Below are 26263 nucleotides of genomic sequence, written 5' to 3'. Positions count from 1 at the left end.
ATGATGCAAAAATGTAGTGATATGTTATTTATGATTTAATAAAGATTGCCTGAAGTATCAGAATGTAAAGCCAGCCGCACTAGTTAGTTATAGAAGCAAGGCAGTGGTCGCATGCATCAGTAATCCCAGGACTCAGGAGACAGAAACAGATGGATCTCTGTTAGTTTGAGGCCACCAAAATGATCCAACCAGAAAGAGAAACAGCTCACACAAAGGAGACCTCAGCACTTGGGATCCTGTTGAGTGAAGCTTTTTCCTTGCCAGCCACTTTGGTTTTTCCCCACCAGTCTCCTGGGCTCTGCCACATTATAGTCCCCAAATAACACACAAGATGCTGTATTAATTATGAAGCTGTTGGCCTTGCTTGTTTCTTACTGGCTAGCTCTGACTTAAGAGTTTATCCCATAATTGTTAATCTAAGTATTTCTCTTACCGGAGAAAAGGGTCCGGACTTCTTCCCCTATGGCAGCTACATGATGACTCCCTGTGTTTCTCCTCCCCAGAGTCCTCAACTCCTAGTCCCACCTATCTTGCTTCCCTATTGGCTAACAGTGCTTTATTGACTTACACACAGGACTTCCCCATCAGGATCCCAGGCCTTCAATCCCAGAATTTGAGAGGTATGAAAGGAAGAAGCAAAGGGTCTCACGAGAGAATTATTCTCAGCCACACTGAGGACAGGTCAGCCCTTCCAGCCTGAGGTAGAGGTAAGAGCTAGGGGCCAGCTGCTTTGCTCTTCTGATCTTCAGCTTGAACCCCGACATCTATCTCTGCGGTTTTATTATTCCTGTTACAATATATCTGTCTCTGGATTTGTATTATTCATGCTAAACACAAACATATATGCAGGTAAAACATACATATATAATAAAATAAATCTTAAAATTAAACTGCTGTAAAGATAGAATCAACAAAAATCTAGACTGGGTGAAACTCGGTAGAAAGAACAATTCTTAAGTTTAAAAGTATTGGGAGAAAAGGAGCTGTGGGGGGGTGGCTTAGTGGGTGAAGGGACCTGAGATAGATGCCTAGCACCCATGTAAAAGCTGCTTGTGACAGCATGGGTCATCTCAGCTCTGGGAAGGCAGAGGCAGGCGATCCGTGAGGCTCGCTGGCTAACAAGTCTAGAGGAGTCACTGAGTTGCAGGTTCACTGAGAAACCCAGTCTGCAAAAAGCAAGAAAAACAACAGAAGAGGACACCTGACTTTGGCCCCTGGCTTCCACACGGACCTGCGCGTGTGTGCACACATATCTTTACATGCACCCAGGAGAAGAGTCAGCGACTGCAATGAGAAGGTGGGGGCAGGGAGGCTGCCAAAACTCCTGCCAATCAATCGCAATGTCTGGGTCTTATTCAGAGACAGAGAAACTGTAAAAAAGCAAAAACAGACAGCTGAAGCCGCATAGACACATACGTGGAGATGTGAAGAAATCCAACATTGGGCCAGTGAGATGATTCAGTGGATAATTGAACTTGCCACCCTAAGACACCAGCCGAGAGCCCGAGTTTGACCCCTGGAATTCAGTGAAGATGGGAGGGGAGAACTGACTCCCTCTCACCTCCACACACACACAGGACACATGCACTCCGCGTGTAATCGTATATCCAAAAGCAATGACAAAATAAACGATAAAAAACACTTTAAAGCAATTAGCTTTCTTCACTGGGCCTCTAGCTTGGTGGCAGAGCGCTTACCCAGCATATGCAAGGCCCCGAATTCAATCAGCAGCAGAGAGGGGAGGAGACTGATGTTTTAGGTAAGAAACTGTGCCTAGTGTGTCTTTTCAGAAGAGGTCTAACCCTTACAACGTAACACTGAACCATGGACCAGCGGAATGACACATGGTCTAAGATTTCTTCAAATAACCAAGTATTGTAGACAGGGATAGCTCAAAACACAAAACAAATAAAAACTGGCTCTGTTGATACATGCTGAAGCTAGGCACAGACTCATTGGGAAATTCACACTGTAGGACAATTGTACATATTTTAAATTCCTATATTCCTTTTAATCCATAAAAGTCGCATTGAGAAAGGAAATATTATCAGCTCCAAACCAAAGGGAGAAACAGAACATTGCAGGTATCAATAGAAGACAAGAAAGGAGGGAAAAGGGTGATTAGAAATCTTTTTGTGTGGGGAGGCTTCCAGAGTCTAACTAGTTTGAGCAGAGTCCTCAAATGTAGCCTCAGGTGAGAGCCTTTGTTGAGTAAAGATGATCTTGGCCCACCCCTGAGAGCCTGGGGAGCTGGTCTTGCCTGAGGCCTGCCTTGCAAGGATCCCAAGTTACATAGGGAGTTGGGACATCTTTTGACCACGGGCAGCCCTGACAGCTGGCTAGGTTAGCAGTTTGGTTTGCAGCCACAGAAGGAAGCACAGCCAACTGGGCCACATGAGGAAGTAACCTGAGCCCTCAACTCCAACCTGGGAGCTGAGTTGCAACTTGCCTGTTGCTGTGACTATGTGGGGACAGAAGAAAGCTGTATGGCTTACAGGGTAGCCTTGGGACTCCATTCCTGGAGGGACAAGTCTTTCAGAAAGTTTCAAAATACAGCTTGGCAAGGGCCTATGAGGGTGACTTGTAGCCTAGTTGAATGAAAGTAAATGTCAGAAAAGGTGGAAACAGGGTGAAGTGACAAATGTTTTCAGATGGTATAGGAAGGAGCTTGAATAGAAAGAGAAGCTTCCTTTCCCTTCTCAAGTCTGTGAATTCTGTTGTCTCATTTGTTCTCTGGTATTGTTCTTTGCCCTTTGATTTTTTTTTTTTTTTGTATGTGTATGAATGTGTACGGACTGGAACTCACCAAGTAGGCTAGGTTGGGCTGACTGGCTGGCAACTCCCAGGGTCTGCGCATCTGCTTCGCCAGTGCTGGACTAACAAGTGCATGCTGCCACATCCCGGGTTTCATTATATGGCCTCTGGGGATCGAACTCAGGTCCCCATGCTTACAAGCACTTTGCTGAGCCCCGGCTGTCTCCCCAGATTCCTGCCCTTTATTTCCCATTTTCAAAGTGTAACCTGCTAACTGCCACCCACTAAGCATAACATTTACTCCCACGCCTCTCCCTGGAGACGAAGCGCTCTCCTTTCTCATCTCCACGCCTGTTCCTCCTACCTCTTTGTCAAATCTTGCTCTTAAGAAAAACAGCCCCTCTTCTTTTCCCTCTGACTTTCGGTCCCTTCATTTTCTCCGAGGCCAGGTGGCTTGTTCTCTTCCTGGTTGTGACCCCCTCTGATGCGTGTGCCCTCCATATGAGAAGAGGAAGAAACTCTCACAGTGTTTCCCCCGGTAACGAGCTTCAGTATTAACTGAGTTCCTGGGTCAGAGTCTTGTCTCTCTTTAGCTTTGTGGAGCCATTCTGGGCACAATGTCTGGGTCTTTCATCATGCTGCTGGGGAAACCTGTTGGGGTCCTGCAGGACCAATGGCCTTTTCCTTCCCAACGTGCTTGTTGTCACCTAAGTAACAAATGGTCAAAGATGAGAAGAAAGAAGTCAGAGCAATAAATAGAAAGGAAGGGGAAAATGGCCCTGGCTTAGGTAAAGTCGTAGTTAACGTTTTTTTCTGTGGGGAACTGAGGTCCATCCAATACGAGCGCTGGGTACGGCATGCCGCTGCCAGTGGAAAGTCAGGACTTTCTAAAGAGGGAGTGAGGTAATGGAGGAAGACAAGAAGGGAGACGGAGGGAAGAAAAGGGGGGAGGGTGGGCAGCAAGTACAAATATTCCAGATAGTCGCCATCCAGACTACTTAATTGGGTAGAAATAGCTATTTATCATGCATCTGAAATTACTATATCTAAACTATTTTAACCTCCCTCCACATTTTGTCAACAGATGGAGGGCAAGTTCATCTCAAGCCCAATTGTCCAAGTGATAAAACAAAAGATCAGAGGGGCAGACTTTTTTTTCCTGGTGACCATACAGCCAAAATCCATCGTACAGAGATCTGACTGATGTTTTGGTTAAGGTTTTGCTGCGGTTTTTTGCTTGCTTACCTTTTACTTTTACTTGTGTGTGTGTGTGTGAGTGTGTGTGTGTGTGTATGTGTGTGTGTTACTAAACACCTGTGGAGGTCAGAGGGCAACTTGGGTTAGCCCTCACCTTCCAGCATAAGCACAGGTCCGGGGGTTCAAACACCGGTCATTAGGTCTCAGCTTGTCAAGCTTGGACACAAACCAAGCCATCTCACTACCTGTAGGCTGTCACTTTTTATCCTCTGGTGTGTAATGGCCACAGGATTGCTGTTCGTGAAATTAACTGCTGTTGTGTTTGAGGCTTTACAAAATAATTTTTACTTTTTTTTTAAGCAAGTATGTTCCCAGCACTTGGGAGGCAGAGGCAGGTGGATCTGATGAGTCTGAGGTCAGCCTGGTCCACAGAGTTCCAGGACAGCCAGGGCTTCACAGAGAAACCCTGTCTCGAAAAAAAAAATATGTTTGTCTGTTTATTTGTAATCAGTGTCTCACTCAGTAGCACAGTCAGACTCAAAGCTGTGATCCTCCTCCCTCAGTTTCCCAAATGTTAGAATTACATTGTACACCACCACACTCAGAAGCCAGGTTTAAGTACAGCTTAATCCTCCAGTGTCACAGGAGGAAAAAGATGAGATTAAAGGTGTCAGTAGCTTAGAATAATATTGTCTGACCATAACCACCTCCCAAGATTTCTACCTCATATCATCACACTGTAAACAGGGGGAAACAAAGGGAAGCCAGAATGAGGGGGTCCCAATAACAGAAGAAAGTCCTCAATTCTTAGAGGGCATCGCCGCAGTACCTAACTTTTACCAGTGTATATACCGACTAATACAACCTTATGGCTAAATCTTTGTTTGCATCCATGATTCCAGTAAAATTGTAATGAAGGCAACTCAACAGTCATATGATGTTTTAATAGGAGCAGTAAGGAATATAATTGTTAAATTATAGTTTCCAGAGAAAATCAATTCATGTGAAAGCTATAAGTATTATACTTTTTATTTTTAAGGGTTTTTTTTCTTCCTTATTTGTTTTAACATGGGGCTTCAAATGGTACCATCTTGCCTCAAACTTGCTATGTAACTAAGAGTGGCCTTGAACTTCTTCTGATTCCCTTGCCTCCACCCCTTAAATGGAGATTATGGACATACACCACTATGCTGGATTCTTCTTGGTGCTAGGGATCTGACCCAGGGCTTTATGTGAGGCAAGCATCCCAGCATCTGAGCTACGTCCTCCGCCCTGCCTTGTGAGCCTGGGTCTCACACTGTACCGCAGGCTGTCCTGGAACTCACTGTGTAATCTAGACTAGCCCTGAACTGCCCCACCCTTCCTGCCCCAGCTGCCCAAGTACTGGCATTACAGGTGTAGACGACCGTACCTGGCTTCAGAATTTTTTAAAAGAACCAGAAGAGAATTTGCTAACCTCTGAGGGCCCAAGAAATCAGAACGTACGTACTGGAATTAAGTGAGTGAGTTTAGAAATCAATATGCAAATTTTAATTTAGAAGAATTTCAGTGCAGAAATGGAGGGTTGTGACATGAGAGTCCTGGAATGCATGTAGAGCAGGGAGATGTCAAGATGATGTGGTAGATTCACCTGGGCTGGTGGCGGCCGCAAGTGTGTCTGTCATCCAGAGACATAAGCCAAGGTGGGAATCACCTGTCACTCAGAGGAGGGTAACCTGCACAGTGTCCAGGAGGAGCCAAGGAGAAGGCCCTGGAGTCTCTCTCTGTTGCTCCAAGCCCTGGTGAGCCTGTAGAGAAGCCAGCACTCCTGTAGGTACAGTGAATTGTCTGGAATTTTTTAATGACTGGTGATGAATCTGCTGGGACAGGTGATTATCAGTTCTTATATGCCACAGACCAATCCTCCATCATTAGACTTTGGAGCAGAGGAAAAGCTGCTCATGCATGTTTCCCCAGCATGCTTCATGACTCAGCATGTGGAGGAGTCAGCTTCCGTCACACGTCACGATTAAATAGTCTTTAAACAACAGACCCTCTTCAGAAATGGATGCTTTGCCCTGATATTATGCTTGATTTGGGAGTTCTGTAACACACTATTGGACTATGTCCCCGTCCCCTCAACTTACAGTGTAGAATACAAACAAATATGCATGTCCACATGCCTATTATTCTAATCCTATATTATAAGTATCCAGAGTTTTGTTGCATTTTATGTATTTATTCCTTCTTCCTGTTTTATTTGGGAGGCAAAGGGTATGGAAAGTAGAATTTCTCCATGTAACTCAGACTGATCCAAAACTCTATGCAGCCCAAGTTCACCCTAAATTCATGGTCCTCCTGCCTCAGCCTCCAGAGGGTGTGTACCACTATACTAAGCTTTTTTTCTTTTTTATATAGCCATCAAATTTGAAAGTTTCATCCATTTTAACTAATTTGCATGATTCTGATTTTTTTAATGTAAGTGTACATAGTAAGAAGCCTTTATCCCCCTTCTGTCCCAGTCTAAACAATTACTTCTTCATCCCACAAACAAACCATGTTGCAGTTTCCCGTGTTCTTCTGGGCATAGGCTACATAGGCACAGGAAAAGGTATACTCCTGAGGTCCCTGTATCCCTGCTTACACAAATAGCAATCGACTTCGTATACTCTTGAGCTGATATTTTTCAAGAACAAACAAATGTGAGATCCTCGAAGAATTCCCCTTGGCTAGTCCTCTTTTCTGGCGCTCACCCTCTCACCCCTAATAGGCGTATGCTTTGCACTTCTGTATGCTAGCAACACATTCCATTCCTTAATTAGTGGCAAATCTTACACACGCTCATCCGCTCAGCACTGACTGCTTCAGTGTAAGCTTCCCAAAGCTGAGATACACACACTGAGCACCCCCCTTAACAGGATCTAACATAGCAACATGAATAATTACGAGTTTAATAAGTGCTTTTGTATGAGTCTGACTTCTGATTTCCTTGCCACCCACTTAGTATTTGGAAACCAGTTCTATCCACTTTTACATTTCAATTATATTGTAGCTCATTAATAATCAGACAAATAACATGGATTGGCCAGATTCTGAGAGAAGAACCTTAGGTGTATTTGTGTTATTAAGTCAGTATGTTAGGGAAAGAGCCATGGTTTCACATCTCTCGGTCCTCTCTATCGTATCTATGTGCTTAGTATAAATACAATCATATATGCATCTGGATTTCATTAAGAACTTGGTAAGTATAGCTAGAATTTATATGAAGAAGATGCATTAATGCTTAACTTGACTTTTAAAAATAAAAGCAAAGGGATATTAGTAGGTATGAAGACTTAATATAAAGGGCTGGACAGGTGGTTTAGTGGTTAAGGGTGTTTGCTGCCTTTGCAGAGAAGCTAAGAACTTAAGTGTGATGCCTAACACCTCAGGCCACTCATAACCACTGTAACTACAGTTTTAGGTGGTCCAAAACCTTCTTGCTCATATATACATACATATATATGTATATAGTGTATGTGTATGTGTGTATGTATGTATATCAAGAAAATAAAAAGAAACCTTCAGATTAGAAAAAAAAGACTTAGTAGTAAAGGTTGATACAGGAACAAATCAAAAATATGCAACAACCTAAAGTGGTCAGAGTTCCTGTGTTAACACTGAACCCCCAAGGTGATGCTATTGGGGTACAGGGGCTTTTAAGGTGTTGAAGCAATAGGGGGAAGACTCTTCCTGAGTTGGAGCACGGCTGTTGTAAAGAGAGCAGGGGGAGAGTGCTCTTTGGGCACAAGTTCTTGTGGTGAGAAAATGATCACGTGTGAGGAGCCAGATGCAATCTGCAGCATCTGCCCTGGGTTTTCACCTCTGGAACGCCAAGACATGACCTTCAGTTACAGCTTGTCATGCTTCCTAGCAGCTGAGACATGGCACACCAGTTTATGGTGGTCTGTGCTGTTAAGTTTGGGGCTCCACAAGCCAAAGAAGAGAAGAAAATGTAGCAAATGGTTTGGGGGAAATCTGAGGGAAAATACATCTAGGTGTCTGCCTAAACCTACACACCTGAACGTAAAAAGTACAATTACAAAATTAATAAAATTGTGTTAATAAGATTAATAAAAGAAAATATATGAAATTGTGTGGCATAAAGAAAGAATGTTATATTAACTGTTAAATGCTGAAAGATTTCAAATATGGGGCTGGGGAGGTGGCTTAGTTTGTAGAGTACTTATCCATCACTTAGGAAGCCCTGATTTCCATCCCACTGCCTAATAAAACAGGCCTGGTGGTGCATGCTCATAATGCCAACACTCAGGATGTGGTAGTGGGCCCCAAGTTCAAAGGTCATCCGCAAATACACAGAAGGTTCATGGACAGCCTGGGATACATGAGACCCTGTTCAAAGAAAGAAGGAAGGATGACCTTGAACTCACAGAAATATGCCTACCTCTGCCTCCCAAGTGCCTGGCATCTTGGGTTCTTTTATTTTTCTGATAGCTTGGTTTATCCAACTTTGACATGACGGTTTTTTTATCTTATTTTGTTTTATTTGTTACATTTTGTTGCTATCTCCTAGAAGCCTGTTCCTTGCTAATGAGAGACAGAAAGTGAGTAGATCCAGATAAGAGAAGACATGGGGAGGAACTAGGAGGAGCAGAGCGAGGGGACACTGTATTCAAAATATATTGAATAGAAAAGAATCTGTGTTTAGTAAAAGGGATAGACGTATTTTTAAAACAATATTCCAAAACATAAACACTAAGGCATTTGATTATCTAAGAGCTAGAATTAAGAGAAAAAAACAGTGGAGAGTGAAGACCATATCGTCATTGTACTAATTTTTATCTGGAATATACAAGAACTCTTGCAAATTGACAAAATGACAGAAACTTTAAAGAAAAATCTGGACATAGACTAAAATAGGCAACTTACATGGAGACAAATCAAAAATGTAAAGAGTAACTCTTAAAAATTAAAATAAAAATAACCAAGTATCACTTTATACCAAGTAGCCTGGAAAAAATTATCTGGTTAATGCCAAGTGTTGGTGGTGATGTGTGTTGGTGCAAGGCAGACTGGTGTATTCTGGGAAAGCAATCTGTCTCTATTTAGTTAAATTAAGTATAAAGATATTCTGGGATCCAGCAGTTCTGTTCCTGGATATGCATCTCGAAGATGTTCTAACACAGTCACTCACAGATACATACAGAGTGTTTACTGCAGGCTTATTTGCAGTTGTGGACAGATGGAGACCAATTGATAGTGATAGGTGTTACACAGAGCATCAGTCCACAGGGAGCAGCGCATACTCGATCACATGCACGGATGTTAAGTACGTACTTAAGGAAGACAAGATTGAAAGATATAATACACCCCTCAATGAAGAAAATTTGAGCCAAAACCAATATCTATTTTTCAAGAATACACACAGAGGATGGAGATATGGCTCATCTGGTAAAGTGCTTGCCTTGAAAGTTTGAGGACATGAGTTCAACTCCCAGCACGCCCATATAAAGATGGGTAAGCCCAGAATTGGGAAAGCAGAGGCAAGAGGATCCCTGGAAGTCATTGGCCAGCCGTCTAACCAAATTAGTGAGCTCCAGGTTCAGTGAGAGACCCTAGCTCAAAAACTAATGTAGAAAATAAAGTGGAGAGCAACAAAGGAAAAAACCCAGTGTCAGTCATTGGCCTTTGAAAGCATGTACACACACACACACACACACACACACACACACACACACACACACACACACGCACGCACGCACAAGTTAAGAATACATATAAGCCAAATTGTATTATGATGGTATGTGCAGTGGTTCTGGAGACAGAGGGAAGGGCATCCAAATGGACTATTGGAATAAGGAGAAATACATAAATAAAATAAGGAGGAATAAATAAATAAATAAATGGAGTATTGGAATAAGGAGGAATGCATAATAAAATAAGGAAGAATATATAAATAAAAGCGGTTGTTTGCACAGACTGATGATGATGATGATGATGTACTCTGAGATGAGAAATAGCATTACCTCATCTTTATACACGTAGACAAAGGGTAAGGGTAAGAGGTAGACAGCAGAAATAGTTCGTATCTTTGAATGAGTCTAAACAATTGGCACCTTCACACTAGACCCAGGTACCTAAAACATAAAGTAAACAATACTCTTCTATGGCTCCATCTCATCGTTAGAGATTGATCATCTAATAATTTTTATTTATTTTATTGTTTGGTGTTTTGAGACAGGGTTTTTCTGTGTAGCATTGGCTATCCTGTAAGCTAGGCTGGCCTCAAAGGTGTATGCCACCATCATCGAGATAACCAGGAATTTTTTTTAAAAGGTCATGTTTGGGATGCGGCTCTGTTGAAAAAGTACTGGCTTGAGTTCTGGGCTCAGTCCCCACACTGAATAAAACATCAGGTTATTCTATGCCTCAAATCCTGGCATTTAGGAGGTAGAGCCAAGAGGATCAAAAGTTCAAGGTTATTCTCAACTACACAGATAGTTTGAGGTCAGCCGAGGACATGTGAGACTGTATTCTTTAAAAGGAATCAAAAAGGGTCTTGGAAAGCAAAAACAAAAGCAAAGAAACCTGATTAAATGGGCAGAGGAGGCGGGAATAGGATATCATGGGGAAAAGAGAGTGACTGAAGAAATTCTGTAGGCAATGTTGAAGTAATTTAAGCAACAAAATATTAAAGTTGTATTGGCTTATGATTCAACATGTGTCAAAATAAATACATTATGGAATAAATTAATAAACAGACAATTCTGTCTTGTTCTTCTACAGAAGAATACAAATAATTTATACCATGAAAAGGAGCACAGACCCCCCCCCCTTCAGAGCTAAGACTTCCTCTAGCCATCGACTGTGGAAAGATATCCCTACTGTGCATTAGAGGTTGAACCAGTTGCCTGAAGGCTTGGGCTACCATGACTGGCTTTGCAACTTAGAAAACTGTTATCCCTCCCTGGGTCTCAGTTTCCCTTCTGTACCATAAGAACCTCCAACTAAAAGTTCTCTACTTGATGAGGGTAAACTTGGGGCTCTGGAGTGAGCTTGCTTGAGTTTAATCCCATTCTGCCTTGACAAAGGTTTTCTTTTTAATTCCTTCTCCCTCTCTCCCTCTTTCCCTCCCCCCTCCCTCTCTCCTTTCCTTCCTCTCTATCTTCCTTCCTTCCAGTACCCACTCTGTAGTCCAGACTTGCCTCTAACTTGTGGTAATCTTCAATAGCCTGTATGCATACTCAATTACTGCTAACAATTAACCTTTCCAGGAGGCTGAGGTTAATTATATTAGCTCAGTGCTAATGTGAGGACCTCGGTTTGGTTCCCAGTACTGAAAAAAGAAATCAAGTAAAACATCCAAAGAAAGAATGCAGTATAGAAGGGGAATACAAAGTCACAGCCAGGTGTGGTGATAATTTATGATTTATTAAAGCTTGCCTGAGGATTCAGAAAGCAAAGCCAGCCTCAAACTATGGAGATCAGGTGATGTTGGGGCACACCTTTAATCCCAGGACTCAGGTTTAAGAAATAGACAGATCTCTGAGTCCAAGACCACCGTTGGTTACTGGAGAGTGAGTCAGAGCTTACACCTTTAATCCCAGGATTTGAGAGATACAAAAGATGGAGGCGTTAAGTCTGTTAGTCTCTAGCCATGATGAGGAGAGCATAGCAGTCTGAGTGAATCTGAGGAACAATGAAGTCGGAGAAGTTTAAGGATCACCTCTTTGGATTAAGCTGAGGCAAAGGTAAGAGCTAGTGTCTGGCTACTTTGCTTTTCTGATCTTCAGCTTAAAGCTTGGACCCCAATATCTGTCTCTCAGTCATTTATTTTTTTGTACTACAGTCAGGCAAAAAACAGCGCCAGCAGTCATGATAACAAGGTCTTACTTAATGTACATGACACTATAGACAGCTGCGATGACACATACCCGTAGTCCCAGGTGCTCGGGAGGCTGAGGCAGGAGAATTACCCGAGCTCAAGAGTGAAATCCTGTCAGCGCAACAGTGAAACTTCACCTCTAGAGAAATAAACAAATAAATACTGGCACAAACGTCCTCAATGATCCTTGTCCCAATACCTCATATCCTTATCTAATCATGGGGAAATATGAGATAAGCTTCAACAGTGGCGTACCTGCTAAACATCTAGTCAGTGTGCCTCTCAGCTACTACCAACACCCGGCTCATTAAGATGGCCCAATGGGCAGAGCACCCCCGCCCCAACAACCTGAGTTCCATTCCTGGGGCCTACATAGTAGGAGAGACCTGACTCCTGAAAGCTGTCCTCTGCCTGCCTGCACACCCTCTAAGTAAATAAGCAAATGTGAAAAGGAAAAAGAAAACAATGTCAGCATCATCAAAAACAGAAAAACTGTCTGAGGGACTGTGGTAGCCAGAAAGAGCTAAGGAGACTGCAGGTCCACGCAGTGTCCTGGAAAATCATTTCCTTTTTAATAACAAATTTTAGTCCTCTTCTTAAGACTTATTTTTATTTGTGGAGGTGTGTATGTCACATTGCGGGTACCCATGGAGGCCACAAGTCTGAGGCCCCTAGCTGGAGCTATGTGGGCAGTTGTGAGCTGCCCCGGCTGGTGCTGGGAACAGTTGGGTTAGCTAAAGCAGAAGGCAGCTGCCTGGTGCTTTGATTAGGAGATGCAATGACAGCCCGCAGCTCACTGCGCTGGAAGAGACTCCCAAGGTGGCGGTGGGCGCGGATGGCAGTAGCGGCTCGGTGTTACAACAGAGCTGCTTTCCTTACAACTCTCAGCATCCAGCCACATGCAACTAGGGAGATGTTTTAAGCGGTCTGACACAACAAAGATTCTACACTATGAGGTCTTCGAGCAAAAGTGTTGAGGGAGGATTATCTGTGGGTTCCCATCTCCTTCTGGTCCTAGACTGAAACCGGATGCACAGTAGGTACTTAACAAATGTTCTAGTTGGGTGTGGTGCTGTACACCTGTGACTCCATCATTTGAATCAGGATCAGGAGTTCAAGGCTGGCCTCAATGATGCAAAAAAAAAAAAAAATGAGGCCAGCCTGAGCTATGTGAAATCCTGTTTCAAAAAAAAAAAACAGTTCATTATACACCAAAGTTCAGCGGGCAGTCACGGTGTTTTGTGTACATCTCTCACAAAACAAACAGCTATATAACATACCTGGCAAAATAACTAAAAACCTTACGCTATATACCTCCTAGTTAGTGACACTTACCTGTCCTTGTGATTTAAGTTTCAAGTCTCTGAGTAAGAGAACTATGCCTTTAATTCTGGGGCTGTCAGTCCAGGTGTCACTTGCAAGGTATCTTTCCCTAAGTATGTATTATCGTGCTGCGTGGACTGGAAACTGGCCTATCAGGTTTGTTTAATGTTTCTCTCAAGAAGAACCTTGAAGCAATTGAATGTAACAATTTTTTTCCTGTGCGTTTTTTATTAGATACAGAACCTTGCCAAGTCACTCAAGCTAATCTGCAAGTCCTGTAATTATCACACACACACACACACACACACACACACACGCACACACAAAAACCTACTCTGGCAAATTAAACCCACTTCTCAGTGCAGGCTGAATAGGCAAGAGGGCTGTTGGGGAAGCTGAGCGGATTGTAAGCGCTACTTTATAAAACACACCGCAGCACACTTAGACTTTGAGAGGTGGCCTTAAATAGTTAAACAAGTCCATTGACATCAACCTGGTGCATTTCCTTTGTTTATTTCCTCCCAAAGACTTCATTACCTCCAAAGCACCTGACTGAATAGGAGCAGAGGGCCTGGTGGGATTGTGCAGTTCTGACTGAGGGAAACCGAGAGCCCGGCGTGGGCGGGAGAGTGGACATCACTGGAGGCGAGAGCTGTTAGAACAAGCTCTGAGGGAGCGTTGTGACGAGAATAACACACGGTTATAATCAGGGGTCATGCAGCTCGTCTGCTGATCCGTGGTAACTAATGATTGCTTGGTATAATCTGAGGCTCTGAAAGACAAGATAAAATAAGTACAAAGCAGAATCAAAACAAAGTCTTAGGCGTTTGATCAGCAAAGTTAAAGTTGAAACAATGGGGAGCTCAGTAAAAGTTTAGCTCTGAGATAAGTCCTTGCCCTACTCGGGGGAGGGAGATCAGGGCTGACGCAGAAGAACTAGCGTCAGAAAAGATTTCTGTGTAATCAGCGTCATTTTCAACTGGGCAGATCAAGATCTCTCAGGGAGTCCAGGTGGCGCCTAAACTGCCACCACCAAGTCTGACATTAGATCTGTCTGCTCACAGTGCCCCTCAGCCCTGGGCTGAATACTGAAAGTTTCCGTCGTCTGCAGGACAGAGTCCTAGGCCACACCCCTTTAAACACAGACCACAGGTCAGGGAACATGGGAGGAACTACTGAAGTGACTGGTGTCTGGGAGCTCAGGCTTGAAGGGACTGAGGTAAGGAAAGAGCCGAGCCGTTTTACCTAACTCTAAAGTTGGCTGGCTTCACACTGGACCTGGTGATTAACACGGCAGAGGTAGCTTTCGCAATCCAGTTTCTTCAAGTAGAAAGAAACTTGCAGCTTCCTCTGAGCACCCATTTCCTATTTGAATGCTTCTCCACGTCAGTAGGCTGATCTTGCACACATCCGGGAGAAGAGAAGAGGCCTGGGTGCTGGGTGTGTCCTACTAGACAGGGTACTGGGGGTGGGGGCATGGTGCAGGCTCTCCCACTGCGTCTGTTAAAGGGAAAGTCAGAGTCATAAGATGTCAGGACACAATGGCAACCCTGGCCACCTCATGCAGCTGTCACTGTAGACAGCAGAAAAAAGAATAAGTAAATAAGCAAAAACACAAAAACAAAAAACAAACTCCCTTTTTTTGAGAGAGAGACTAGACTAGATTTGCCAAAAAATGTGTTTTATGTTCAAGTAACTCTTTTTAAAAAGTGTTTTTTTTAAGTATTATGCAAATAAGTCAAGAAAATTCTAGCCAGGCAATGGTGGTGCACACCTTTAATCCCAGTACTTGGGAGGCAGAAGCAGGAGGACCTCTTAAGTTCTACGCCAGCCTGGTCTACACAGTGAGTTCCAGGAGAGCCAGGGCTACATAGAAAAACCCTGTCTCAAAAAAAAAAAAAAAGAAGACAAACAAACAAACAAACAAAAATCCCTCATGACTCAGTAGGAAGAGGTCTTCTAGGTCAAGTCTGGTGACGAAGTGTGGTCCTTGAGACCAACACGATGGAAGGAAAGAACCAACTCCCTCAAGCTGTCCCCAACACTAAATAAATAAGTAAATAAATAAATAAATGTAATGAATTCTTTTTTTAGAAACAAAGAGAATTCAACATTGAGAATCTTTTCTTGCCTTGACACTTTCCCTGATACATAAGATAAACTTTTAAGTTTGGAGCATCCAAGGCTCTGTTATGGATGATGGCCTAGATGAGGGCACAGACCCTACTATCCACTCAGCAGTTCACTGTGAAGTCCTGAGTCAGACTAAAAAAAATCCCTGAGTTCCAGTGAGTAAATCTCCAATGGCCTTTGTGAGGCCACACATGGTCTAGCCTTTACTGTCTTCCAACCTCACGCCTCATGTTCCCCAACACCGAATACCTGCGCAGCCTTTGGCTGAGTCAGGTTATTTTCCTCAAGGGCTTTGCCCTTGCTCCTTCTGGTGCAGCAGTGACCTTCCAAGCCTTCATGATGGTCATCTCCATGGCAGCACCTTCCCAAGCTGTGAATGTCAGGCAGCCTTTCCTTTCTTGGCTGTTCTCAATTACTGGTAATCATTGTGTGTTTTGCTTACTGCGTCAGTGACATAAATTTCTTCTTTTTATTAGCACAGATGCTTACAGTTGGTATTTTCCTACCTACAGCTGGCTTTTGGAGCAGGAACCACATTGGTCTTACAATATCACTCTATCTGCAGCACGAACAACCCTTCCTAGAACATAGCAGATCGTCAGTGAGTGTTTGATATTGGGACTAAGAAAAGAAGCAAGAAGGTGACCTGGGACAGGGATTTGTTCCTTTTAAGAAGAAATAAAATAGTGAAAAGTTTAGGTTGTAGCCATTTAAGGCCTCTGTCACTGACTCTTCATGTAAAGACCACAGACAGGCCCCATGGTAGACAGAGTACCTAGGCCCATGAGATGGCTCGATGGGTAAAGGTTGATGACCTGAGTTCAAACCCCAGGATCCACACGGTGAAGGAAAGAACTGAATCCTTCAGGTTGTCAGAGGACATGCACATAAAGAAATGAAACCTTTCCAAAAAAAGAAAAGCCAAAGTTTCAAGAACGTTTTTAAAAGAAAAAACAAATAAAAAGAGCAACAACAATAAAAAGACTACAGACTAGACTCTGCCTTCATTTATTTTCCTGTTGCTGTGATAAAACAGTCTGTCAAAAGCAACTTAAAAGAGAAAGGGTTAATTGTGACTCCCAGTTCAAGGGTACTGTCCACCGCCTGTGACGGGGAAGCAGCGGTCACATCACACCCATGCTCAGAAAGCAATGACCTCCTAAGTGCTACTCGTTCCTTTATTCATTTACACAGTCTGAGATCCCAGCTAAAGAATGGCACCACCCTCAGTAGAACTGTGAATCCCCACAGGTGTGTGTATTTGAATGCTTGGTCATCAGAGCAAGGCATTACTTGCTTAGAAGGTATGGCATTGTTAAAGTGGATGTAGCCTTGCTGGAGGAAGTGAGTCACTGGGGATAGGCTTTGGGGTTTTCAAAACCCAAGCCAGTCCCAGTGTCTCTCTCTTCCTGCTGCCTGCAGATCTGGATGTGGAGCTCAGCACCATGTCTGCCTGAGTCTGCCATGCTCCCCACTAGGATGAAATGGACTAAACCACCAGACAGTGGTGGCACACGCCTTTAATCCCAGTGCTTGGCAAGCAGAGGCAGGCAGATCTCTGTGAGTTTGAGGCCTACCTGGTATATGGAGCTAGTTCCAAAGTTACCATTTAAAAAAAAAAAAAAGAAGTAAAAAGAGAAAATGGATTAAACCTCTGAACTGAAAGCCAGCCCCAATTAAATGCTTTCTTTTATAAGAGTTGCCAATGGGTCATGGTGTCTCTTCACAGCAATAGAACACTGATTAAGACACCACCTCAATGAAAGCAATCAAGATAATCCCACACTGGCCTGTCTCCCAGGTAATTCTAGATCTGTCAGGTTGACAACATTAACCATCACACTTGTCAACTCCTAGTTAAGGGCAAAACTACAACCTAGTTGTCTCTACTGTCCAGCTTTTGCATACATGCCCAAACTCTAGGGTGTAGTAACTAGAATAAGTATATCAGTTGTAACTTTTTGCCCATGGCTCCTTCTCAAAGAACCCAGCCCACCTTCAGCTCCTTTATTATGTGATTCCTCAGTACTTCCTACTTCCTTCCAACTCATGACTAATTGCTCTGAGTTGCTCTGCCAGGTGATCTCCATGGAATTAGGAATTGTGACATGAAAACGAACCAATTAGATGAGCTGGTATAAAATAGATGAGAAGGACCGTAGCAAACCAACACCAAATGCAAACTTAGACTCCCAGAGGATTAAAATGCTGTAATGAAAAAAAAAATGAGTCAGTTACTCAAAGAAGCTCAATGAAGGAGACACACAGGTAAAGTCACTGACCTGAAGCTACAGGGCCCCCAGGATGTTGAAATATGGCTGTGAATTCTGTATGTCACATTCTGTGTCTCACACGAGGTGTGCTTTGCTTCTGTCCTTGGAGATCTATGGTCTATTATATCTCTCCTTAACTGTTCCAGTGTGAGACTTCCTGTTTCTGACCAGAGAAGTGGGTGTGCAAGTTATTAATAGACCTAACAACCAATACACATGTTTGATGAAGAGCTGCTGTATTGAAGACACCAAAAAAATGATGGGGCAAACAAATTCATGAAAGAAATAGTGATCACTCTGAGGCAAAGTATGTCTAGCAGATAAAGAGACACTAACAGCAACAAAAAAATATTATCTGTAAGTCAGTGTTTGATAAATGCCATAACAAGATTCTATATGTTCAAGATTTGTTTATTTCTATTTTGAGATGGGAACTCTCATAGCCAAAGCTAGTCTCAAACTCACTAGGTAGCTATGAATGACTTTGAACTTCTGGCCAACCTACCTCTACGTCCTCCTGAGTCCTGAGATTCCAAGTATCACTCACTATGTATGTACCACAGTGCCTGGAGTACGCAGGGCTGGGGGTCAAGTGATCTAAGAAATTTTAGAAGTTCATTTTAAATTCATTTGTATAAAAGAAAATGAAAGCAGATGCCAAGGAAATAATGTGTACTGTTTTAAAAAAGTTTCAGTGATGAATTTTGACAAATAAAATTGTTTTGATCAGAATTATACTTTGATCTACATATTTGAGACTCATTTTAGCAGAATTCAAAACTGCTAGTCCTGAGGCAAGTCTCCTCTCATGAAAATGAACCATTCTAATGTTCTTTCACAAGGAGCTGATGGCTATCCTCAGAGTACCCAAGAAGCATTTGGGCTTAACAACAAAGGTCTAGCTGAAGTTCCTGGTGTATCCAAAGTGACATCTTGGTATTTCCTCAGCATGGAAAGAACTAGAAAAATGCACCATTTGAGCTGTCCCTGTGCTAACACAACATTGGCTCAGAAGAGCCGTCTCCAGAGACTGCCCAATGCGAATGTATGGAGAGATTAATCTTTTCCAACTAAGACTTGTTGAAATACCATCTACGGGCCTGGGCAGATGGCTCAATTGGCTGCAAGACATGAGAACCTGAGCTCAGTTCTCCAGCACCCACATAAAACGCCAGGTGTGGGGCTGGAGAGATGGCTCGGCCTTTAAGAGCTCTTGCTGCTCTTCCAAAGAACCCCACTTCAGTTCCCAGCACTCACGTCAAATGGCTTCACAACTGCTCATAGCTCTGTCTCTGAGGGATCTAAGGTGCTCTTCGGGACTCCTCTGGCACATACATATACATGGCTGACACTCATACAAATGCACAGAATCACACATAAGTTTAAAAAGAACTTTTTTTAAAGGCCCAGTTCTGGCATGATGAGAATTGAATTCACTGGTTTAATGAGAAAACTTGCCTCAAAAATAAAAAGCAAAATAACAACTAAAATGTGGAGAGTGACTTCTAGTCTCCTAGTCTCCACAGGCATGCAAACACATGTACATGCGCAGACCTTCATACGTGTGCACATTTATGAAATAAAACCAACAAATCTAGTGAGATGATTCAAAGGGATAAAGCAATTACCAGGAAAGTAGAATGACCTGAGTTGGATCCCCAGACCCATACAAAGATGGGAACAGAGAACTGACTTCACAAAGTTGTCTTCTGACGTCCACATGAACGTACCTCCCAGAATAAATAAACGCAATTTTTAACGTTTTTAAATATGCATGTGATTTTAAAAAAAAGAATTTTGGGGTTGCACAGATGGCTCATCAGTTAGGAGCACTTGCTGCTGCTCTTGCAGGGTTTGGTTCCCAGCATGTGTGCTGGGCAGTTACAGCTCCAGAGGATGGGTGGGCATCCTTATGCGCATGTGCACAGACATCCACTTTTTAAAAAGAAGTTCGAACACAGGTATTATGCTTTGGTGCACAGTGCTTCCCCCAGGCAACACAGATTATTGAATGAAGGTCTCAGTGCCAGAGTGGGATACCTCCCTATGAATTACTGGTTAGGGCGGCTCCCAAAACAATACAGGTTATAGCCACTGCTCTCCGTTGCTGCATTTGTTACTTTGCTGTGGCTGTAACAGAACACCATGACCAAAGCAACTTAGAGAAGGAAGGGTTTATTTGGGCTGATGGTTCTAGAGGGATAAGAGTCCATTACCATGGTGTTGAAGAGCCATGACAGCAAGCAGGGTAGTTGGAAAAGCAAGCTGAGAGTTCACATCTTGAAATCCAAGAATGAAACATGGAAAGCAAGTTGGAAATGCCATGAGTCTTTAAACTCTGGAGGCATGCCTCAAGTCGCCACTTCGTAAACATCCCAGACAGTACTGCTAACTGGGGACCACCTGTGAGGGACACACTCCTCTTCAGACCTTCACGGTTGCCCACCAGAACTAGATGCTGAGACCTTGTTGCTAAAGATACCTACATGTTGGTGGCAACCTTCCAGACAAGATGTTCCACTGGTACAATAGTAGCATGAAAGTTATGGAGTTTATTAACTGCTGTCTGAATGGATTGGAGGTCTGTTCTACTAGAGGGAATTCATACCTGATACTGTAAACATCGCCAAAATCCTCCCCAGCTTGGGAGGTCATAGGAGAGGACGTGCTGATCGGTCAGTCTAGCATGACTGTTTCAGAGCTTGCCCAGTCTATTTCTGCTGAATGGTTGTGAGCTTCCAATTTGACTGTGATATCTATCTGCTGCTATTTATTCTTTTACTTTTGCTTGCTATGCTTAATAAGGTCACCCATTCAAAACTGAATGCATAGCTATCATAGACTGCTCTCTGGACTGTACAGAATAATGTATGACATGAGTCTATCTGGAGGGAAATCCACAGGGACAGTCAGTGGGTAGGCAGCTGTCAAGGGTAGACAGTTTCTTTCCTTTTGGTTGTGAGCCTAGTCTTTAGAGGTGGAAGGCCATCTCTCCAGTCCAATAATTTCTTGTCGTTTTTGAGGTGATACGGTGATGCTGAGATGTTGAGGTAGGTTGCATATGGATGGTACTATTTTCTCACCACTTCCTGTCTTCTTATTCTCTGTATCTATTGCTCTTCTTGTTGTTCTGACAAAAGTGACTCAAGGAAGGATGTCTCTTTTGACTTATGGTTTGGGGAAAGACACAGTCTATCAAGGTACGGGAAATACCACAGCAGGAGCGAGCACGCAGCCAGTCACATTGCATCCACAGCCCGGGAGCAGGGAGAGGTGAATGCCACTCAACGCTTTCCATTCAATCCCAGACCCTAGCTCAGGGGATGGTGCCACCCACATTCCAGGTAGCAATTCCCTCCTCAGTTGTACCTCTCTGGAAACACTGTCACAAATTCTTCCAGGAGTTTGTAGCCTAGGTGACTCTATATCATGAATCAATATTAGTTATCACTCTATTAGAAGAACTCTTAGTACATACACAGACTGGAGACTGTGTCAAACACATTACTAGGCACAAGGTCATATCTAAATGACAACCATGGATCCTCAAAATACAGCAAAGCCTTTATTACCTATTATCTTTATCCAAAATGAAAGAAGGAATGTGAAAACACATAGCATCTGCTGGGTATGGTGTTACATGCAATGGCAGGTGCATCTCTGTATGTTGGAGACCAGCCTAGTCTACATAGTGAGTTCCAAGACAGCCACAGAGCTATGTAGAGAGACCTTATCTCAAACAAACACACAAAGCACAAAGCACATACAGTCTACAGTCGATGTTGGCTTCTGTTGGAAGGCAACTTGCAGAATTAATCCCAGAGTTAGGAAGAAAGAACAGGGCCTTGGCTCCAGGATCACAGCTCCAAGTAAAGGAAGGGACTGGGAATTCAGAAGGTAGAAGGAAGATTTAAATCACTCTCTGCTGAGGTGACAAGATGGAAATCGGGTAAATAACATCCTTTCTCTGGGTCCATCCAGGCAGAAGCAAAGGCGTCCAAACATGGGGCCCACACCAGAAGCAAATTATCTGAGAGTAGTTAATTGATTAGTATCTCCGGAAGACACTTTCTCAGCACCCTGAAGCTCCCAACACAATACTGGCCTCCACTAAGACAAAGGGAAAAAATGCCTCCCTAGTCCTGAAAGCGCTCATTGTCCTTTGTGAACACTGAATGAGCAAGTAGTCACTGTACTTTCAGATAACAGCTGGGCTGTGATAAGGGGAGCTTTGGAAGCACAGACAAGGGGGCCAAGGTAGACTCCCCTGAGGGTCAGAGGCCGCTTCCTGTGCCTGCTTGGGTTGGATTGTGAAGAAGAAGGCATGGACTATGAAATCTCTGGCCTGGGTGGCGACCAATGATCACAGCAGGAGGGCAGGACTACCCCCTGGAAAGTAGGACTACCCCCAGGATGACAGGATCACCCCTAGAAAGAAAGGATCATTCCCAGGAAGGAAGGACCACACCCAGGAAGAAAAGGACACATCCAGGAGGACAGAACCACCCCCTGTAGGACAGGACCACCCACCAGAAAGAAAGGACCATGCCTAGGAAAGGACCACACCTAGGGAGGGCAGGACCACCCCCAGGAAGGGAGGACAACCCCTGGGGAGGGTGGGACCACCCCCAGGAAGGGAGGACAACCCCTGGGGAGGGCGGGACCACCCCCAGGAAGGGAGGACGAGGACCACTTTTCTAAAGTACTCGAAAAGCTTAGCTTTTCTTTTTCTTTCCCTCTCAATCTTGAAGAAGTGTCCGATGCTGGGCTTCCTTACTCTGTGTCTAAAATTCCTCTCCTCACCGTGAGGCTGCCCGTTGCTGTGTAACTGGCCCGCTTGCCAGCCTCCCTTAAATACATAGCTTCCCCCTTCTCTTCTCCATTCTCTTCCCCCCAGAACCTTTGAGATTTATATCTTGCCTGCTCAGGAATTTTTCTCTTAAACTTTAATAAAATTGTGCTCAAGCTTCCACTTGAGTCCATCTTAGAATTCTTTCATTAATGAGACTGAGACCCTGATTTCTCCAACATCACTCAGCAACCATCAAGGTGACTCCTCAAAGTTCCCAGTAACAAGACAAGCAGTAGAAAACCCTTTTAGGAAACTGCCTTAAAAACGGGGTGGGGAGTTGTAGGGAGGTGCTAGGGGATAGGCAGTAGTTCTCAAATATTTTGGTTTCAGGAAATCTCTGAAAACTGTTAAAGGCTTCAAGAGAGCCATCTTACCTAACATCCTGCACAGACATATAACAAAAGGACATTAATCATTAATTAATTCTTCCATTCAATGGAGGCTGGGGCTGTAGCTCTGTTTAGAGTGCTTGCCTAGAATGCATGAAGTCCTAGGGCCTGTCCCCAGTGCAACTAAACCTGGTGTGGTGGTCCATGCCTGTAATCTCAGCACTTGAGAAATGGAGGCAGGGGATCAGAAATCCAAGGTCATCTTGGCTACAAAGCCAGTTGGAGTCCAGTCTGGGATATATGAGACCCTGTGTCAGGAAAAAGCAAAAGAAAGGGAAGAAGCCAAATGATCCTTCCTCAGCAACCCTCAGCTGATGGCCTCCCAGTGCTTAAGTTATTCGTAGAATACAGAGAGCATCCTGTTTGGCTCAGGGGAGCCAGGCTTGGGCCATTATCCAGCCTCCACTGCAGCTTAGCAAGGTTGCTTCCAGCAAGGAAGAAAGTGGGGAGGGCCGTGCCTTGGAGCAAGCAGCTGTCAATAGCAGCCGTAGGCTTCACCAGGGTAGAAGCTGCCAGTAGATGCTGAGCCATGTTTCCTGGTAACACCTGAGCACAGGATCCTGGAGCACACTGACAGGAGGCAGAGGACTCTCTGAGAGCCACAGAGCAGGACAGAAGAGTGCCGAGGACAAAGGTAGGACTCTGTAGTCACACCACTGAGTGGGACACTCCTACTAGCCCCTGAGTCTCAAGGAAGTCACTTAGATTTTTGTAGACCTTGGTTTTCTCATTTACAAAGTAAGGGGAAACAGTTATTATCTGTTTCATTAGTGTTATTCTAGGGGCAGATGAGATATGGTAAATATTTTAGCTAGCACGGACATTTAATAAATTGAGGCTGTTAAATTATTAGTTTTAGTATCAGCAACAATCTGCTTCAGGGATGAAAGATAACCAGATGGAATAGAAATGGAGAGAGAAGAGAACATTTAAAAACAGCACTGACAGTAAATATCAGAAAAGTCAAATATATTAAGAGCCATCACGAAAGACGGTCATGACAGGACCGTCCCTGTCATACTTTCAGCCTCTGTTGTTTCCCAATGGACCCGAAGTCAGCTAAATCCACAAGATCATATTTACACAAATTCCAGCCAAACCAGTCCTGTGTCTCTGCAGCCGACTGTGGGATTTTCACTTTACCCAGCATGCTGGGTCTGACTCTTGGCTTTAGTCCAGTGTACTGGCCCGACAAGATAGATCTATCATTCTTTCATTAGATGGCTTTTCCATTGTTAATGCCATTTATGTTTTGATGAGGATGTCGTGTATTTTTTCCACTCTTACAAATTATAGCAGCTGTGAGATAGGCATCCTCTGAAGGAAAGCGAGTTTTTCCTAAGCCCCATTCAGTCTGTCTATCTGTAAAATAAAAATAATTATACATATGTCACATAAAATCACCATGAGTAAGTGAATCCTAGGCACACCCAGTGCTATCCCTGGTATTTAGAGAGTGCTCTGAATTCTCCCATGTCCTCCTTGTCTTCTATTCTCCTTCTTGCCTTTTAAAACACTTTTAAAACACTGCTTTAACACATCGTCTTGCTTGTAAAGAGAATCTACAGATAGAAGAGAAGGGGACACTGATGTCCCACACTCCTATCTCCTTGAAGTCATCATCACCACCTCATTGTTAACAAGGAAAAACAAACAAACAAATAAAATCAGGACAAAGCATCAAACTGGAACAAAAGATAAGACGTTAGGGACCAGGAGTGGCGAGTGGGTACAGTGCCTAACAAGGAAGTCCAGAGCCCTGGGTTTGACCCTCAACATCAGTAAGCCAGGCATTCCAGTAATCCCAGCATTCATGAGATGGAGGCAGGAAGATCAGAAGAGCAAGGTCTTCCTCAGTCATATAGCAAGTTCAAGGCCAGCCTGCACTCTCTGAGACCCTGTCTGTCAAAACAAACAAACAAACAATGACAAAAATCCCCATTTGTTTGTGAACTAAAGGTTATGTCTCTCCTTTTTAAGAGCTAATGAGCTTTATTACTTGGGTTCATTCCCCTAAGGCTTGCATCTCCATTCTCCAGAAAATTAATGGTCTTACATGAACATCAGGGGAAAGACAGATAGAAAAACCTTTCTGGATTATTGCTCTCTTGCTGGGCAACACGCATCTTGTCCAAACACACACCTGCCAGCAAACACTGATTAAGACCTTGCTGTGTGTCAGGCATGGTTATAAATGCTAGAGATGCCATAGCGAGGAAGCTAACAAATTCCATCCTCTCGCTGGAGAGAAACACCCAGGGGGGAAAATGAACAAAGCAACAATAGACGCAAATGTGACGAGGAGAGGCTGAACAAGTGACAAGCTACTGTGACTATACGGCTCTTTTAGACCAGGTGGGCAAAAAAAAAAAAGCCCCTCTGAGCAGATGACAGCTGAGCCTGAATCACAAGAAAGAACCAGTCACACTAAGATCTAAAGAACATTGCAAAGAGAAGAAATATGAGTGTGAGCCCTGATGTGGGGAATGGAGTCGCTGTGTTCAGAGGACCAGGAGGCAGGTTTGTGGTGTGAAGTTAAAGCTGGAGAGCCAGGGGCCATGACACATGCCATGGCCTGTGAGCATCTCCCAGGGAGCTGCAGAGAGCAGCAGACCTCCTCCAGAGAGTCCAACTCACTTGATCAAAAGGTCCCTGAAGAGTCCCCTGTGCAGCCAAGTTGAGACTTACTGAGGTGTGGATTTTACTCACTGTGGTAGGCAGCTTGGACTTCTTCCACTTTGGTAGGAGGGGAAGTCAACAACTGGAATTAAGCAGAAGAAAAATGAGATTTGAGTAATTTACTTAAAAGATCCCTCTAGTTGCCCTGTGAAGATCGAATTGCAGTGGAAGAGATGCAATGTAGCTCAGTGATAGTATACTTGCTAGCAAACATGAGGCCCTGGGTTCAAAACCCAGCACAATATGAAAAGACAAAGAAAGGAAATGAAAAGTAGAGGAGAGAAGAAGCAAGCTAGTTCTTTGTTCTTTTTAAAAACTCTTTTAATCATTTTGTGTGTTTGTGCACGCTTGCCTATCAACACACAGAAACACACACACACACATACACACACGCAGTACAAGATCAGAAAATTACTTGAAGACGTTTTCTTCCATTTCTCTCCTTCCATTTCTTGGGATCTGGTCATTGAAGGCCTTCAGGCTTGATACAATACTGCACATGACTTCATTTCTCTCCAATAAACATCTAGGAATGAGACTTCAGTAACATTCTAGTAACAGAATGTGAATTACCCACTTTGCATGGTGGTGCATGCCTGTGATCTCAGCACTTGGGAGACTGACACATGAGGACATAACCGTGAGGTCAACGTGGTCTGCCCAGTGTTAGGCCAGCCAAAGCTACATATGGAAACCTTGTCTCAAAAAGCGAAAGTGAAATGAAACACCCTCCCAAAGGGGCAGATAAACAAGCATGCCATACTCATGCAATAAAATATTACTCCATAGCAAAAGCCAA

The sequence above is a fragment of the Mesocricetus auratus genome, unplaced genomic scaffold, assembly GCF_017639785.1.
Source record: "Mesocricetus auratus isolate SY011 unplaced genomic scaffold, BCM_Maur_2.0 Super-Scaffold_100011, whole genome shotgun sequence".
Taxonomy (NCBI): Eukaryota; Metazoa; Chordata; class Mammalia; order Rodentia; family Cricetidae; genus Mesocricetus; species Mesocricetus auratus.
Note: the sequence above shows the minus strand (reverse complement) of the source record.